Source organism: Centroberyx affinis, unplaced genomic scaffold (genome assembly GCF_046629955.1).
Source record: "Centroberyx affinis isolate AG114_WGS23_722 - 3 ecotype Tasmania unplaced genomic scaffold, CSIRO-AGI_Caff_v1 ptg007115l_1, whole genome shotgun sequence".
NCBI lineage: Eukaryota > Metazoa > Chordata > Actinopteri > Beryciformes > Berycidae > Centroberyx > Centroberyx affinis.
Window position 1 is genome coordinate 30,001 of NW_027283605.1, and position 13,986 is coordinate 43,986.

Below are 13,986 nucleotides of genomic sequence, written 5' to 3' on the forward strand. Positions count from 1 at the left end.
TTCCCTCTCTCTCTCTCTCTCTCTCTCTCTGTCTCTCCATATCTTTCTCTATCTCTCTCTCTATCTCATGACCCATGACGATTGCCTCCCATATTCCCAACAACATTTACACTTATCGTCAAAGCTGTTTTATGGCGCTCGTCTCTCTGGCTTCATTGCCGGTCATGGACGTCATTGTCTCTCACTACATATATGATAAGACATCGCTCTCTCTCTCTCTCTCTCTCTTTCCCTCTCTTTCTCTGTGTGTGTGTGTGTGTGTGTGTCATGCATCCAAACGAAACTCCTGTTGTTCAAACCACACTCCCCTGCTGCGCCACGGATGGAATCACCAATAATAGGTGTATGAGGAGGGCGAAATAGACACACTTTGCAGCACCTGTCACCTGAGTGTGTGTGTGCGTGTGTGTGTGTGTGTGTGTATGTGTGTGTGTGTGTGTGTGTGTTGGCATGCTGTCTGATATGTCTGTAAGTCGAGGCGGTGTGTTAGGAGGAGGTAATGTCTTAGGTTAGACTGATGTAGTACTTTTATTACAAATGGGATCTGGTCCAGTCTCATTAATATTATTATTATGAGGCTATTATTATTATCTGGGGTTTCAATGGAGAGTTTTAGAGTCCCATGATTTAGTGTCTAAATGCTGTTTCAGAGGCTTTTCCACCCTGACAAGAATAAAAAATTCTGTAACATATGCTGAATATCTGCTCAAATTTAAAGATATTGAAAGTTGCCCCCCCCCCCCAAAAAAAAAAAAAAAAAAAAAAAAATCAGCGGCTTCGATCCCCAAAAAAACATCGGTATCGGCCAAATTTATATCGGCATCGGTATTGGTATCGTCTTCCAAAACCCCACTAGTACCGTCTACACAAAATGAGCCCTGTCATGCCACCCCCCCCACACACACACACCCCTCGCGACAACAACACACACACACACACACACACACACACACACACCTGCCTGTGCACCGATAAGACGTCAACCACCGCCGCTCCAAATGTGTTTGCACACCGGCGTCGGTTGACTGCACTTCCTCATTGAACGACTTGAACAATTTATTCTGACGCGCCGCCGAATCCGAGGGGAATTTAGATTGAGATTGAAAAAAAAGAAAAATCAAGACACGACCTGCAAAGCCTGTGGGGAGTGTGTGTGTGTGTGTGTGTGTATGTATGTGTGTGTGTGTGAGAGGGGGGGGGCTGGTGGGTAAACCGACAGGCTGATATATGAGACTGTCACTCAACATTATAGTATCACTACAACCTGGACAATCATTAACACGGCTAATAAATCCAGACGTGCAGACCCGCAAAACACACTACGGCTCCGCTTTCCTGTTAGGTCCTGTGACACTGCCCTCTCCCCTGCCCCTCACTCTGAAGAAAAAGGGTTCCGGAAAATGGTTCTTTAGGCTTGTATCAGAAGAGAAGCCTATATGGTGCTGTAATGAACTCTTTTAGAAAGGTTCCCTATAGCACCGAGAGGTTCTGCGGTGCTGTGAAGACGCCTTTAAGCGCACACACGGAAAAAAAACAAGGGTTCATATGACTCGTAGTAACTCAAAGAAATGCTCTGATTTGTTAAAACAATAATAATAAAAATATGTTCTTTTAAAATGGCTGGTTTGGAGCATTTCATGCGTTCTTAAAGGGTTATTTGGTAGAGCCATGCGCATACTGTAATAGAGAACCTGTCTAAAATGGTTCTTTATGACATCATAAAGCAGTGATTCTCAATCTTTTTCATATCAAGGACCCCTAATTTAGTCCACATTAGAGCCACAGACCCCCATTTGATGCGATATTTTGTCTTGGACCCAAATCTGAGAATATTTTTTATTGTTAGATATGATTTTGTCCAGAATTCCACGACTATCTGTGTTGTAGGTAGAGAACAGTGAAACTAAGATCAAAACAGTCATTCTTCTACATTCTCTAATTGTGTTAAGTTCTTGTAAGTGAAATAAAGGTGAATTTAACAATTCATCAATTTGCTAGGGACCCCCTGGAACTCCCTCAAGGACCCCTAGGTGGTCCCCGGACCCCACGTTGAGAACCGCTGTCATAAAGGGTTCCGCTGTGGACTGAAGAACCATTTTTCTGGTACTATACATATGAAATGCGCCACATCCGCAGTACTGAAAGAACTTTTGAAGAATCACACTATGTTCTTCTCTTCTGATATTTTATTTGAACAAATCAGAGAGTTCTTTCAGTCTCTATGGTTCCATATAGAACCACTAACCTAACCTAAATAACCCCTTGAAGTATTGTTTAACCAACCAAACCACTGAATAGAAATATATGTGGAGGTCAGTGAGGGAAAACCAATCAGATTTTTTGTCTTTTCCTCAGCACAGGCTGACTTTTGGTTTCCACACGGATCAGTCAGCATCAGCTCCAGTGCGGTCCCAGTTATCACTTCAAAGTTGAAAATCCAGGGGCTCGGGAGCTTGGAAGGGCGTAGCCTAGTGGCATCTCGGATGAAAAATACTCTGGGAGATTTATTGGCGTGCTTGAACTAAGAGCATATTGCTGAGTGAGACCACAGCCAAAACTGAATTATTAAGGGGGGAAAAAAAAAACAGGCTGGAGGAATTAAATGGCCGGTGAGAGCCGATGTGAAATATTTTTGACTGCTGAAAAGTTTGCAAAAATAATAAATTAAAAAAATAAACTCATTACATCCTTGTGGCTCCCAATACCGTGAAATTCCACGTACAGGTTCCCCAAAACGAGCCGTAAATGTTCCAAAGATGTTTTCTAAATAAAAAAAACTGAACCTCGGAGTTAATAGAAGTAGATGATAACTGACAAGACGCAGAATGATTTCCCCCTTTACTTTGGGGCAAAAAAGCCACGGCTACAAATTAAGGAATGACTGTTCACTTTTTCTGGAGCCTCCGTCTCCATAATTCCCCTCCTAACTTGTGACTCAAAGCGCCAATCTGTTCCGCCACAGAACCATCTTAACAAAGAATATAATGTGTTGTGTCAAGTGTTGTCACAAAAGATCAAGCCTCACCGGAGGAACAATTTTTTTTTTTTTTTCCCCCTTTCTTTTATTCTAATAGTCTAAACAGTCTCTTCGGTCAGCCTACCTGAGAAGAAGAGAATGAGCACAATCCCGTGGAAAATCATGTTTGTTGCCGTGTTCGGACACCGGGACTCCGGGAGACGGGGATCCGGGACGGGGGGGACTTGGTGCGTTCTCGGCTGGTTCCAGCACCGCTGCGCGCCCCCGCAGACACCCAGCCTGCCCTGCTACATTCACCGCGCCGACCTGTCCGTCCGGTGCGCCCTTTTGTTCTAGTTGGGCGGCGCGCGACGGGTGTAAAGTCCGTCAAGTTTCAAATCCGCCAGATAGGAAGGATGGAAGGAGAGCAATCGGGAGGAAAGTGCGCGTCGGAGCGGCAGACCTGGTGTGTGTGCATCTGTGTGTGTGTGTGTATGTGTGTGTGTTCGTGCCAAGGCTCCAGCTCCGCACCGCTGCCCGGAGAAATCAAACTACTGGATGGGGGAAATGTCAAGCATCACCGGGGCTGCCCGCCTGCCCTTGAACGCTCGGTCAGACCATCACGACGCAACCCCGACGCGGTGCTCACCCGGTTCCGTTGGCGAAGGGGTCCCGTGCATGCCGCGACCATGATGCTGACAGACAAGAGGAGGCTGGGCTGGGGGGGGGGGGGGTTATTAACCGGTGATATCCCTCCTCCTCGTCCTCATCATCATCACCATCATCATCCTCCTCTTCCTCCATTCACTGTGTTGCTGGCTTTGCGCCGACGATACACCCCAACTGATTGGTCCTTACAGAAAACAACTATCTTAATAATAATCCTATAATAAAATGTGGAATGATAGGTTATTATTAGATATCACAGCAAAACTATGAGATTCCCTATAAGAATAGCATACAATAGGAGATTGAAAAATATATAAAGTGTAGCAAGATTCCTAGAAAGTCTCTGCTGAGTACCACAGACACAAATCCCTATAGGAATATTATATATTATATTATATATTATATAGGAATAGGAATACAGAGATCAGAGGTTTCACTCTCCCTGCCTGCAGTATCAATTCTCATTTCTACACTGCATCATAAATACACACAAAACTCAGATTACAAGTAAACCTTTGGGGACAAATGAGGTTCCTATTTGTTATTATCATCATTTCTGGCTCCATATTTTTCCAAAACAATGCCTCTATTGAAATGGCAGCTAATTCCATATCTTCCTCAGCATCGGTGCTCTGCCACATTAGTCTAGCGCCAGTGAAATTATTAGTTCTCTCCTGTAGATATTCAAATAGGCACAATATTGTATTGTCACCTGCATTAAATTAACCATAATAATACACAGCTTGTGTCTGGATGTGTTCCTTCGTTCCCTTTTGTTGATTTTGGTCCATTAGGAGATAAAAGCTCTATTAACCCATCAACCGGTCTTTTCATGTTCACAATACATTTTTTAGCCCAGAGGCTACGGGTGTCTCCCCTAAGTGACAAGCCCAAGCCAAGCCAGCCAATAGCCAAGAGTAGGCTCCCCTGATGCGGCTGACAATGGAAACCACCTCGATTGTCAATCACCGGATGGAAAATTCAATACGAGTCAGATGTGAGTCGCAGAAACGGAACGAATGGCGTTTCAAAAACTGACTGCAACGGGCTTCAATTCTCAAAAACCTTTTGTACCGAAAGGGCGAACGACATCACTTCATGGTATCTCCTTCTCACATATGCGATTTTACACCGACCATGGTCTCTCCAGGAAATTTTTACGAAATGAGTACGGTGTCTTAAAATGCAAATAAAGTGAGAGAAATCTGTGTCCCCCCCCCCACCATGGGAAAGGATTATGTGGAGGAGACTAGACTAGAAACAGGCAGCAGTTTTGACACTGAAAGAGTGCGGTGGATGGACGGATACAGTAACCTTCAACTGGGATTCAATTCCCAACTCAAAGATTTCTACCGGGGGATGAAGTTTTCATTTTCAGTTCAAGTTTTCGCAATTTCGGTCAACCTTAGCCAAATTGTTTTAGCTGCCTAACCTTAACCCTAACCTTAACCAAAGTTGTTTTAGTCAGCTAAACTTAACCATCATGTGTCGATGTGTCCAATTCATGCTATTGTCACGCAACATGATCTTCACGTTATTTGTGTCCCGCAACACGAAATCTGCATTTCGGAGATCGGACAAAATTTTTTGCGAGACTTTTTTTTGCGAGATTTTTGCTTGCACCCTATTTTTTTATTTTTTTTTATTTTTTATTTTTTATATTGCCCTCCAGTCTTTTCTCTCCTGGAACTGCAGACACTGCCTTTATTTGGTGCAGAGGAGGTGTGGAGGGGAGCGCTGTAGTGGCGGCGGCGGTCCTCATCCCCGAGTGCTGTGGTCTGGGCCGTTAGGTGCACCGCTGGACTGGATGATTGTGTAAATGGAGGAGAGAGGGGGCTGGAGGAGACTTTTATGGCTGGCCAAGCATAAATAATAGTCGCACGGCAAGCACACACACACACACACACACACATGCTTATAACACACACACACATGCATCCACAGGCCATGATCAGAGCACCAGCATGTCCGTTTTTGAAAATTTCTCGCACACAGTTCTTGTAATTGGTGACGGGAGCAACCGGGATAGCACACAGTTCTATGGGTGAGCATCTGCATAATACTAATGCCTGGGTGTCACAGATTAGTCTCACTGACAACAGGAGAAACAAGATAATGGAATTGGCGGTTGGACCAAACTATCTGGTTTTGTTCTGCCCAGAATCATAAGCATGAGATCAGACAGCTCTATAGATATCAGAGAGAGAGAGAGGGAGGGGAGAGAGACAATAGTGGGCAAGATGCTTTTTGTTGATGTGTTAACAGCTTTTTTTTCAGCCTCGGTTACAAATTGCAAACAGTAATCAGTGAGTCCATTTTAATGATGACATACACATCACCCCACGCGCACACACACACTCACACACACACACGCACACACGTGTTACAACCTTGTCCCATCAACCTAATTACATGCCTCTCTGTTCACCCCAGAGGTCGTTCAACCTCATGGCCTGTTAGGCAACAAGCTGTTCAGCTAATCAGTGGAGAGCCTCCTCTCTCCGGGGAGAGAGACATATGGGGACCAGAACAGCACTAGCACAATAGACAACACACACACACACACTGTGACATCACAATAGAAGACGGCCACTGTGACGTCACAATAGCGGCTTTTTGGAGTGGCGTCGTAAATCTCCTAGCGATCACGTCATGAAGGTCCATTGGAGAATTAAAACAGAGATACCTCAAAAAGATTGTTGTGGTGTGAGTGTAGGTTGGTTCAGTGATGTTATAATGAGTCGTGTAGTGGTAAATCAAAAGGTGGGTAAACGCTGACTTACAGTCGGCGATAATTATAAGTCAAACAACCACCAATACAAAAAAAACATTAGTGAATTTATTGAATTAAAAGAGATTTTTAGAATTAAAAGACATATCCTCATATAATCATCATCACAATTTTGACACCACTTACTATTAGGGGTGGGACAAAATATTGATACTGGAATATATCGTCATACTTCCTCTTGCGATACGTTATCGATACACTGGCGCCAAATATCGATATTTTTATTAAAACATGCAGGCGCTCTGAACGGATTCCCCCGCATTAAGCCTGTTACCATTTTGAATTACCAGAGTCACTACTTAATGACTCCTCGTGGTGGCGCTTATCAAATGAATGAGGGTAAAGTGAACTGAAGTTAACTAACTTGCGGTGAAGAAGACGAATAACTCACTCAAGGGGAAAACGGCGGACAGCGGGGGAAAGCAAATCAGAGAGGCACCCAGGGGTCCCCAAGCGCCGGCTGCCGGCTATTTAGCCGTCTGCTCACCTCTGTCTGGCCGGCTACTTTTATAACTGAATGTCACTAAACGTACACACTATCAGAATTTGGTAGTGACAACCGAATTTATGAATGAGAGTGACTGCGCATATGTATGGTACATACTGGAGCAGACTGAAGTAAAATGACTAGACTGTGTCTGTACGGTTAACAGGAGTCACTCCATTCCTCCAATCTCGCGATGGCTCTGGCTATGGAAATAATGTCTGTAACCATAGTAACGTTTACCACTGCCTGTATTTTCAGTTTGTCTCTTTCAAATTAAGGATGATAATGTTACATAACATAACGAGTGTCGCGCCACGTAACAACCAGTTGTCCAGTCCCGTTCTGGTTCACACTACTAACCGAAACCGCTGTCAGATTGGGTAGTCAGTACCTGATTTTTTCAGGTAGTGAGTTTGGTTATAGAATGCGGTTGTCACTCTCCTTAATAACCGAACTGCGTGTGAAATTGCAAGGAGAGTTGTGAGTTTCATAGAGGTTTCAAAATAATAGCGATTTCTGCTGAACCTCGGATCGTGCAGTGAACGGTTGCCATGGTAACGACGGACTCAACTGAAGCGTTACAGCTGAAACTACTGTATAACGCTAAATACAAGGCATTAGCTGAGGAGATCATTTTAGGGGCTTCATGTAACACTCCCAAAGAAATTCCTGGCCTTTGATGTTACCACCCAAGTTTAACCAAGTCCCACTGACTCCATTTTGCCAATGTTCAAAATATAAATGGGAGAAGTAAAGGGAGGAAAAGGGAAAGATTAGAGGGACTTCTGTTTTAGGAGGTTTGTTAAAGCCAGTATGCAGGTGTTATGACCATGTAAAATTGGGGGCATTTTGCCACTCCAAAATCCCTTAGCCGGCTACTTTTCCCATCTGGCTGGCTACTCAAAAATTTGAGGAACCCCCTGGGCACCACAGTTCCTGCTTTTTGCCTTTTTAGGGGTATTTTTTCTTCTTCAGTTACACAGATATCGTGATGTATCGTAGATGAATTGTCTTGCAATATATCGAGTATCGCAGAATCGCTGTATCGTGATACCATCGTTATCGTGGGCAACGTATCGTGATAGTATCGTATCGTGAGTTACTCTGTGATTCCCACCCCTACTTACTATGATATGTGAATTTAGGTCATTAACATTTATGTCAGCCTAAAAAGGTGGGTAAACTGAACTGAAAGTGACTGTGACACAGTAAACTGTCTTGTCTTTAGCCCTAGTCTCTACTCCAAAACACAAAGAGTTGTAGCTTGAGATGAGTCAGCTCAGTTAACCTGAACAAACTGTTAGCTAGCCAATCTCGGAACCCATCGTCTATCGGTCTGAGGACGATTAGACTCTGGGGGCGACGGCCAATATTTCGGGGTTTTCAGTGTAGCCAGCAGACATCCGGGCCAAGACTTCCTCTTCCGTGCGCTGGTCATTGTTTACAGTCCGATTAGCAACTTGAGACGTGAGAATGGAGTCGGAGTTGAGAGACGACGTCTCATATGCAGATATCTGTTTATAGAGATTAGCCCAAATGTCGTCTGGACTTAAAACACCTACAAAAAGTATCGATGTTTGTGTATTGTGTGGAGAAACGTTCGGCTCTCGCGTCTCAAGTTGCTAATCAGACTGTGCTCCCAGAGTCTAATCGTCGTCAGACCGATAGGAGATGGGTTCCGAGATTGTTAGCTAGCTAACTAGCCAGCAGGCTCATTTGGCAAAGCAACCAATGTTAACGTTAACACGCAACTACTAGCCACTACTGGCTACTACTAGCCATTGGATAAGGTTAGTCAATGTGCAAATCAGCTAACAACTAGATAATGATTGCTAGCTGATCAGAGACTATGGTTAGCTAGCTCAGTGGCTCTCAACCTTTTTGGCTTGTGACCCCTTAAAACAAAGTGATGACTACTCACAACCCCTGTTACAAATGTGCAGAGTTCAACCAAACAATGATTTTCCCTTTTCAGGTTGTTTCATTTGACTCATTATCTGAGGAGGCCTAGAGACTGAAAACTATTCAGTATTTCACAAGAATAAAAGCAAAAGCAGACGTGATAAAACATTTTTATAGCAGAAATATGCTTTTTTCTATCCTATAAATCATCTTGTGATCCCCCTGAAATGATCTTGCGATCCCCTGAGGGGTCCCGACCCCCAGATCGAGAACCACTGAGCTAGCTGACAAGCTGACATCGATCACATGTATCAGCCTCCAATACCCGCCAGAGGGTGAGCTGCATCATCTAAAAAGCCAACTATAGACAAAGGAAATTCTGACATTATGGACTTTCTTTGTGATGTCATAAAGGGCAACAGGAGGGCAGCCTTAGTATGGAGCAAGCTAAATGGAAGAAAGTAATGGTTGCTATGTGTCCCACAATACTCTCTATTTTATGTGTAAAACGCAAAGGCTACAACATAGGAACTCCTCATACATTTTCACCCTAAACTCATAAACTATCACCGTAAAAGCTAACCCCCTGCCACCTCACCATAATTTTAACTTCAAAAGAGATGCAATGCTTATACTTAACCTTGAATAAAGACAAAAAAAAGATCATTTTTAAAAGATGTGATTTTTGACTATGCAGCTCTAGCCTGGCTCCGGCCCCATTAATCACTCATTTTCTTTTTCACACATATGCGCTCGCTAACCATGTGGCAATCTGACTGACTGTCCAATCCATCATATTTCATTCCTCAGCCCAGGCTGTTACTGCCTACCCTTAACAGCAGACTTGCTTTACTACACGCGGGTACATCTAAACACAAGATACCGCCCAAGAACTGTAAGCCTGAGCTGCGTCCTGAGAGGAAACAACCGCTAGTCCCATGAATCACTAAATTCAGATGTTCACGAGGTTAGCGAGCAAATTCGAATTAGATGGAAGATGAGTGATTCATTGGGCTGGATCCAGGCTACAGCAGCTTGTTCGAGGAGTGAATCCCTGGATCGCTGTTGGGAGTGAATGCAAGTCAATGAGCCTGACAGGGAAAATCTGACATCAAAGTGAAAATTCTCCACATCTACGAAGAATATCAGCTGGGTCATTGAAAGACAAGTTATGTAACCAGTGTTGCTAATGTTCAGTTATTTCAAGTGGTTCATCCATAAAACATGCGGCCCTCTCAAAACTCCTCAACAACAATTGCAAATTCCCAGTGGTAATCTCCCTCTTCTACTGTGACACTGCTCCTCCCCTCCTTGTTTTCTGCTCGTCGTCAAGCCTTCTGTTTGATGGTGCTGGCGGTAATGGTGCTACTGGTGTAAAGAGTCAGCCTAATAAAGCCATTCATTCTAACAAGACAGATTTTTTCCCTTTTCTTTTCTTCTTGCCCTCAATCGTTCCCACTGTTTTAACCTTCCCATCACTTTTCAACCTCTTCTTTCTTCTTTGGCCTTTGTTCTCATGGGCGCTGTTAGTTGCACATGCAGGGCTTTGGAAATGCTTGACATTGTCACAACATTACAATTGTAACACCCACACCAGGGCTGCGGTACTTGAGTCTGGTCGCGGTTTGATTGATTACCGGTTGAGTCCACTTTTCTGACGTCTTGGATTTTTTTTTAAACAAAGTTTATTGGCAGAGGCATACAACCGTGAGGCGGTTATTTCTAGGTTGTTGTTTTTTTTGAGCTTTTCCAATATATAAGCATACAGAAATGCAATAAAAAGGATGTAAAAATACCAGAAACAGAACACACAGACAACCTCCACCCACTCCCACCTCCCCAGCACAAACAAACAAACAAAATGGCAGATTACAAATGAAGTATATAGTGTTAATTGTCCATGCATGCCAGATTAGTCCACAGTGTCCATAGCTGAATAGAATGATCTAAAATTGTCAGAGGAAACCATACATAATCAAGATCAGGGGACCGGTGAATGTGCAATGATAAGTAAATGCCAAGAAGTAGATCAGATCGAGATAAATTAAATGTACAATGGAGTATACTCATCACACATCAAACACACCGCCCCCTAATATGGTCAATGAAGGGTTACCAGATCTTCAGAAACATGGAGTAAGAGTCAGACGTGCATTACCTTATCTGCTCTAAATATAAACAGGAAACCATGTCATTAAGCCAATTCTTGGAAGCAAGGAGGGGAGGTTGATTTCCACTCTCTCATAATAACCCTTTTAGCTATAACCATGCCAAACATGAGAGCCTGTTGGGTCTCGTATGGTAGCTCAAAGGCACTCTCAGAACATCCCATTATGGCAAGAAGACTTGCCTCAGGCTTGTGTCTATTTTGACTCAGAGTTGTCTTGGTCTGGGCCACTATTGGATGCTGACTCAAATTTTTCTTGACTATCTAAAAATGTTCAAACATATGTTTTTCTCTACCTTCATATATTTTCTCCGCAGCACTTCAAACGATTTAAGGGCTTTTACCTGTATCTGCAATGGCCCTCAAACGTCTATGCATTGATTAGATGGATGTTGAGTACAGAGCTCCTGCAGATAGATCTATATCTCTGTTGATCCATAACAAACTCCTTTATCATTATTTTAGGAAAGTCGTGTAAACTGTTTATTGCCTATTTTGGTCCTGGATAGGACTGGCTGTGCTCTGGTTTCGGTCTTGAATCGGTCACGACCCCCTTAAGACTTGGTCTGGAGGGTCAGGGCTGAACTGAACTCAACCTGGTCGTGGATTTAACTTGGTGGTTAAAGACCCCATGAAATGAAACCTTTTTGCCGATATTGCTGGACTTGGTGTAAACCTATTCACCAATACAGGTGAAAAAAAAGCTTGATTTCTAGAAATCTTATATCAAAATTAACAGCCTGTCTCTTTCCAATAAACTAGACATTTCTGTTGATGACTCATCCTGCACTGGGGGGGGGGGGGGCGTATACGAAAATTTCATCCAATGAAATTTTGATAACCGTTGGAATTACTTCCCCCACTCCCCGCTTTTTCTTTCTATTTTTTTCTAGCTTGCAAGCTCAGTTCAGGACGATGGTGTCTTTTTGAATGATTCACGTAAAACTCTTTTCACAGACGGGGGGGCGATTGAGGCGGAAAATATTCCTCAATAACTGAGTGTAGACTACAGTCTGTTATTGTTCTGAGCCGGTTTGACGTTGACATGCCCACTTCCACGATAGCCTGACCCTCCACCTTAACATTCTTTCTTTCTTTCATTCATTCATTCTTTCAAATCACGCTTCTCTACGGTTGCTACCTTTGTATTTATTGAAGGTGTTTGTTTCAGAAGAAAGGGGACACTGAACCTCCACTGACCCTATCAGCGTTGGTTCCAACACACCAACGGCATCCCATCATCGCCGCTCAGGGGAAAAATAAAAGAGAAATAAACAGAGAGAAGAATGAGGAGGGGGGTGCAGAGCCACGCAAGCATGAAATACCCAGATATTGTTACCAAATCTCACAAACAATTTCACACGAAATTTCTCCCTCTCACCCTCTTCCCATCTCTTATATCCACACCTCTCGTTTTCTCTCGCACCCTCTCTCTCTCCACCCATCCATCCATCCATCTCTCGCTCCTCTCCTCACCTCTTCCCTCCTCTCTCATTCTTCCCCCCCTTTCCTCTTAATGTCTCTCTCTCCCCTCTGTCTAGGTTGCCCTCCACCTCCTCCACCCCTTCCTCTCGTTACCATTTTATAGGCTTGTTAGTTCCACTTGAAATGCCAAATGACAAACAATCTAAACCCAGTGAGCCGCTACCTTGCTTCCCTCATAGAGCTGCGGAGACTGAACAAATAGGATATGAGCTGAAAAACTCCCACAGTAAACCCTCCCCCCCCCAATAAATCCTCATATATAGGTTGTTGCAGTTTGATTGATTACATATTTATTGTAGAATTGATCAAAACTACACTGGTTGTGCGTGGATATCTATTGGTTCTGATGAGACATTTTGATCTGATTCACACATCATTATTATTATTATCATTATTATTATCATCATCATTATTTTTTATTATTGGTATTATTATCCTAGGTCTCAGCGGATAGATTTAATGTCCCATGATGGTCTAAATGTTGTTTCAGAGGCTTTTCCACCCTGACAAGACTAAAAATCTTAATTTTTCAAAAATTCAAAAATATTCAAAAATTAAACATACGGAATATCGGCTAGTGACAGCTTCAGCGCAAAATTGTCGGTGTCGTAATCAGCCTTAAAAAATCCCATATTAATAATAATAATAATAGTAATAACTTAAGATTTATATAGCGCCTTTCAAGAAACCCAAGGACGCTTTACACAGTGAAGCAGACAAATCACAATAACAGAAAATAATAATAGCAAGGATTTTTTTTAAAAGTGTCCAAAGATGGAGCATTGCGGATCTCTGGAGAGAGTTCCAGAGGGTGGGGGGCTGCCACACTGAAGGCTCTGTCCCCAAAAGATCGCAGGCTGGTGTGGGGGGGTGGAGAGCAGACCCATGTCTGAGGACCGCAGATTCCCGGGATGGGGTATAGGGGTGGAGGAGGTCAGATAGGTACTGGGGGGCGAGGGCATGGAGGGATTTATAGGTGAGGAGGAGGATTTTGTAGGAGATGCTGGACTTGACCGGGAGCCAGTGAAGTTGAATGAGGGTGGGGGGGGTGATGTGCTGCGGGTGAGAACCCTGGCAGCTGAGTTCTGCACATACTGGAGGCCTGTCCAGGACTTTTCTGGGTCCCCCGAACAGGACTCCATTGCAGTAATCCAGACGAGAGGTAACGAAGGCACGGATGAGGGTCTCTGCCACAGAGTCGGAGAGTGATGGCCGTAGTCTGGAGATGTTTTTTGAGGTGGTAGAAAGCGGATTTGGTGGTGGATTTGATGTGTGACTGAAAAGAGAGGGTGGAGTCCAGAATGACACCCAGGTTGCGGACTTCTGGGGATCTCTCCAACCTTCTGGAGCAGCGCCTTTGGGAGCCACAACCATGAGCTCTGTTTTGTTGCTGTTAAGCTTGAGTAGATTTGATGACATCCATATTTTTATTTCATGTAGGCAGTTGACAAGGGACTCTGGGTGTGGTCCACCCCCCCCCCCCCACCCCGGGACCTCATAAGTTATTTTATTTTTACATTTAAAGTTAT